Source organism: Nicotiana sylvestris, chromosome 6 (assembly GCF_000393655.2).
Source record: "Nicotiana sylvestris chromosome 6, ASM39365v2, whole genome shotgun sequence".
Taxonomy (NCBI): Eukaryota; Viridiplantae; Streptophyta; class Magnoliopsida; order Solanales; family Solanaceae; genus Nicotiana; species Nicotiana sylvestris.
The window spans coordinates 5,108,543-5,114,542 of record NC_091062.1 but is presented as its reverse complement, the minus strand read 5'-3'; positions in this window follow the sequence as shown (position 1 = coordinate 5,114,542).

The window sequence follows — 6,000 nt, the reverse complement described above, 5'->3', positions numbered from 1 at the left end:
GCTATTGGACCTCGGGTCAGGCTCATGCTCTGAAATGAAAATAGATTAGGCCTTATCCAGTACTAGCCCGTAAATCAACAATTTAAATTTAACCGTAGTCTAGGAGTAACTGCAATTCGTTCAAGCCTTACTCAATTAGTGGATCATTGTAGTTAATTCGAAGCGTGCCTTTCTAGCCGGATGTATAATTTAGAGCCTTCACTTAATTAATTGCAATCCTTTAGAAATTGAGGTATGTCATTTAGCGAATTTTCCATGGCCCTCGCGAAGCTAAAAACGCGTAGTTGCTCTAGGCGCGTTGTTTTAATAAAAGTACTTTTCCTGAATTCGGGTGCGCATTTATGTGACCCAAATCCAAATCTCGATAAGGTTAAAACATGTCGAACGCCGCAGGTGCATTTATGTGACGTGGTTCAAGACATGTTTTAACAGCGTTGCAATGTTTCTAAAAATGAATAAAAAGCGGCTAATATTGAAAATGCACATATGTTTGAACATGTACTAAAATCAGATAATTAAGCCAATTATAAAAGTTGAGCGACCGTGCTAGAACCGCGGAATCCGCGAATGCCTAACACCTTCTCCCGGGTTAACAGAATTCCTTACTCGGATTTCTGGTTAGCGGACTGTAATACAGAGTCATTCTTTCCTCGATTCGGGATTTGAACTGATGACTTGGGACACCATAAAATTATCCCATGTGGCGAATCTGAATTTTTTAAAACAATAAATCCCGTTTCGATTGTCCTTTAATTGGAAAAACTCCTTTATTTATACCCGTCCGGGGTGTAAGGAAAAGGAGGTGTGACAGCTCTGGCGACTCTGCTGGGGAATCGAACCCAGAATCTCTGGTTTAGTGTTCAGAATTCGAGCTTAGATGAATTGTTATATTTGGCTTTATCTGATTTTGTTACATGTTTGGGCCTAATGTGCTAAATGTTGTTTTTTACCGCTTTGATATTATCTGAACTGTATATATAAACTGCTACAAAATCCCTCTCTTCTCTCTCCTGAGGAGTGCACGTTGGTCGTGACTTCTTTCTGTTAGTGTCATATCCCAAATAGGACGAGGCTCGGACAAGTTGCAAAGCCGGATGATCCTTTGGTTACCGGTACGCCCCCCCCCCGGCTCGAGTTGTTTGCTCGGGTAAGCCAAGTCTAGAACAAATAAACCCAGGGTTTTAAACCTAGTATAACAATACCTCATGTCGGATCCCTAGTAGGAGCGTTTGTTTGCATCATGTGCATATTTGACTTTGGAGACTCAACACAGGGGTTGGGTCTGTCTAGGACAGGTGCACCCGAAATAAAAAGACCATCCTGATGCATCTTACTTGCTACTTGTGCATTTATTTGCTTCGGGTTTGCATGCTGACCGACTTTTGAATAAAAGGAGAGAATTTGGAAAAGAAATGGCAGTATGAGGGCTAAAGAGAGTTAATCGTCTGTTTTGAAAAAAAAACGATGTACAAATAGTGTCGAAACTCTGCCGAATTTTTGAGAAAATAATTAGAAAAAGGAGGAAAAATAGTTTGTTTTATTTATGAAATGAAAAAAAGAGAGAAAGAGTTTTTGTTTTCAAAATAAAAAAAATAGTTCGTTTTGTTTGCCAATGAAAAAAAAAGTCTTATTTTCAAAAAAAAAAAATAGTTTATTTTATCTGCCCGAATTACGCCAATTTGATTCTCACAGGGTGTGAGATACGTAGACAACCCCCATCGGGTCCAACTTCCTTTTGCGAAAGTAGCCAAAAGCAAAAGTATTACTTTTATTTGAAAATAATTAGGGTGATGTCATTCTTGTCAGAAATAGCCGAATGTCCCTAAAAGGGCGCCGGAAGGCTGCTTTTGCAAGAACAGCCGCATGTGGTCATTTTTCAAGGTTTTCACCGATTAGCCAACACAGCCTTAAAATCTTTATCTCCGAGTTGCTGAAAGGCCGTATTTGCAAAACCGGGTTCTATTTTTGAAAAAATGAATAAGTGTCAGTTTTATCTTTGAGTCAAATGAGTCTTGATTTTGCTTAATCACCCTAATAAATGTGCAGAATGAGCATGAGTCCATGTTTGCCAATAGCAGTCATGAACAAAATCCCTTTGGAGTTGCATATATGGTGGGAAGATCTGGGAAAATCGGAGCAAGATAAGGTCAATATACATTTGGGAGGTCTCACCGGGTTGTTAAAAATCAGGCCCAGAGGAGATGTCATAAAGGCTTTGGTTACGTGTTGGGACCCGACCCATAACGTATTTCACTTTTTGGATTTTGAACTCACCCTAACCTTGGAAGAGATAGCAGGTTATATGGGAAGTACTGAAGGACTGAGGCATAAGTATCTGATCGCTCCAAGAGCCGTTAACTCTCACAAGTTCATGGATTTGCTAAAGATAAGTAAGGAAGTCCCGTATTCCGAGTTGGAGGATGGTTTTGCTACTCTACGTTTTATATACCGAAGGTACGGGCATGTAGGAGGGTTCAATGATCCGGCAAGCGGGGTTTGTAGCAAAGGAAACCGAACAAAATGGGATGAGCATAGGCGTTTCGCCTTCATGGTAGCTTTTTTAGGCCTTGTGGTATTTCCCCGAAAAGAGGGGAATATCGATTTGCGGATGGCCGGAATCGTCAAGGTCCTGATCACCAATGCCAAGAGCATTCTCGCCCCTATGATAGTGTCTGAGATATACCGCTCTCAAAGCCTGTAAAGCTGGGGCAGATTTCTTCGAGGGGTGCAATTTGCTATTACAGATGTGGATGATCGAGCACCTGTGCCATTGCCCTCAGTATATGAGTTACGGATCCATAGATAAAAGTTGTATTGAAGGGTTTGACACAAGAATTGCAGGGTTTAAGCTGCCAGAGGGGTTTGAAGAGTGGGTATCCTGCTTTTGCTCCATTACTACAGGGCAAATAGAGTGGACATTGGGTTGGCTTCCTATTGAAGAAATTGTATACATGTCTGCCACTGGTCCTTACTTCCTCCTGATGGGTCTGCGAGGTATTCAGCCTTACGCTCCTTACCGGGCAATGAGACAGTTGGGAAGGTGTCAGGTGATGCACCCAGATGAAGATCTTAGTGTGCATACGGTCGAGGTTAGTGCTGACGGTCAATTCATGAAGAGACAGTTCGTTCTATTTGGAATGAATGCCAGTACTTGACAGTAAACACTCGAGTGCGTGATTTATCTAGAGGCGAAATCTCACCCGCCTATCTTGTTTGGTATAGAAAGAAGAACAGTACAAGGGCTGAACCAGAAAGACCAACCAAAAAGCCTCACGTTCAGGAATTCGTTGAAGCGCCACAAGAACAGTGGGCTTGGGTGGCTAAGGAGAATGAGTACAGGGCCACAATAGGAAAATTGGAAAAGCAAGTCAGAGAGCTTCAATTCGAGAGTAGCTTGCAGGTTGCGGCGGATGAAGGGGAAAAGAAAAGGCTAGCCACAGAAAATGAAGCCCTTCGAGCTCAAATTCAGAAGATGAAAGTAGCGGCAGAAAATCCAGCCCGAAGCGACAGGGATGAAAGACTCATAGCTAACCTAAGGCAGAAAGTGAGTGACTATAGTTTTGATTTGAACAAAGCATAAAGTGAACTAGCCGAGGCTAAAATATTTTGGCTAAAAACGTAGATGAACGGGTACGCTTGGTTAAGCAGTTGAGAGAAAGGTACAACGATGAGGTCGCAGGGTTAAAGAAAAGGGTCATCGCCACGGAAAACAAAATGATCAAGCAGGAAAAAGACTTCAAAGTTGAAAGGGAACATTGTTATATGACATTGGCACGATTAGAAATAGATTTACAACAACTTCAGGAGCAAAATCATGCGGCTGAGCAAACTTTGGAAGCCAGGGCCCAGCAGATTGGGCGTTTGTTACAAGAAAAGGGCGTCATAAGAGAGAGAATTAGAAATATCGCTGACTACATCGTTATGAAGTGCCACATCTGTAAGGACATGACTCGCGCTACATTCTTTGCAGCAGTGATGACCTATGTTAAATAAATAATGAACGACTTGGACCGACTTCAAAGGGATCTTGCACATAGGCCTGCGGCGAGACCGAATGATGTCCTGCGGGCACCAGGAGCATTGATGTACTCATGATTTTTCGTTTGAGTTTGTATTTCCTTTTTGTCAGAGTCTGAAAGTCATATTGGGTTTGTATTTTCTTTCTGTTTTTGAGTCTGTATTTCTTGGGAGTATGATAGCCTATTTTCAGTCTGTACTTCGTCTTTGCATCATAGTCTGTTAGTCTTTTGGAATTTGTTAGTATTGAGTCTTTGTAATCGAAGCATTTGTTTTTATAAAAACTGAAAATCCCAAAAACAATGTTTATTTACTTTTACACTTATCTCCCAGAACTACGCTCGGTCTGATTCATGCGGGGTCATGATACGTAGGCAATCTCCATAGGATTCAACTATAACCAAAAGAGAGAAAAAAGGAAAAGAAAAAAAAAGAAGAAAAAGAGAGGAAAAACAAAGAAAAAGAAAAGAAAAGAGAAGAAATAAGAAGAAAGAAACGATGGTGACGAGAGGATAAAGGAAAGAAAAGAAAGACAAAGAAAAGCAAAGAAAAGAAAAAGAAAGGAAGTTGCAAAATGGCCAAGTCGGGATGACGCAAGCAGCCGAATAAATGCATGATAGAAACGGTTAACTGCCTAGGTGCATTCATTCCCCAAATGTGCGATTACCAAATTGTTAAAAACCTATCCGCTAACAATGTTGTTGTTGATGAATTGAGTTCAGGCAGGTGGTTAGTTGGTTGGCATTCTGGCAACTCACTCATACAACACCCGATCGAAAGACAGGCTGAATATGGCCAATCAGGAAACGGAAACAAGTATTGTCGACCCATCGAAAGAAGTGGAAGAAATGGACGTTAATGCAATGAGGGAATAAATGTATAAGTTGAAGCAACAGATGGCTGAAATGTATCAAGCATGGGCGAAGGGGAATCCACCGCCAGTCTATCCCGCTAACCCTGCGTATATCCCACCATTGGCTCAACCTCAGTAACCTCCCACTGTGAACTCATCTCCAGCCTTTCCACTCTACCAACAATGCCAAGGCACCACTTCTCATACATCGCAAGCTCTTCCACCCAAACAAGTTCCATACCCTCCTCCGCCAGTCACTCCTGTTTTTGTGGCACCTCCACCTGCTACCTTACACCGATCTTCCAGTGAACCTCTATTCCTGACCCACGACAACCAGTATTATCCCCCTGAACCTACCTTCAAAGTTCTAGAACCCTATCTTTACACCCCTCATATTGATCTCACGGCGGAAACCGAGAAGCCACCCAAAAATCCTGAGCAAGAGGAGATGATCAGAAAGGTCAAAAGTTTAGAACAATCATTTCGAGACATGAGGGGGTTAGGGGGCCAAGTAAGTGTGGCCTACAAATATTTATGTCTGTTCCCAGATGTTCAGTTACCAGCTGGTTCAAGATGCCCAAGTTTGACCTGTACGACGGGCACGGTGACCCAGTAGCACATTTAAGGGGATTTTGTAGCAAGATGAGAGGAGAAGGCGAAAGAGATGAATTGCTGATGGCGTATTTCAGCCAAAGTTTGAGTGGGTCGGCGCTATAATTGTACACCAGACAAGATCATAGCAGGTGGTACATATGGGACGATTTGGCCCAAGCCTTCGCCTATCATTTTCAGTATAATCTCGAAATCATCCCAGACCATCTATCATTGATGAAGATCGAGAAGAAGCCCGATAAGAGTTTCTGAGAATATGGGTTCGGTTGGAGAGAGCAAGCAGCAAGGGTTGACCCCCCGATGAAAGAGTGTGAGATGGTTGATTATTTCTTGCAGGCTTTGGAGCCCACTTATTTTGGTCATTTGGTGTCAGCAGTGGGAAAGTCCTTTAATGAAGTTGTGAAAATGGGAGGCATGGTTGAGGAGGGACTCAAGTCCAATAAGATCATGATTTATTCAGCAATCAAAGCAACCACCCAGGCCATTCAAAACGGTACTTGGGGTGTATTCGGAAAGAA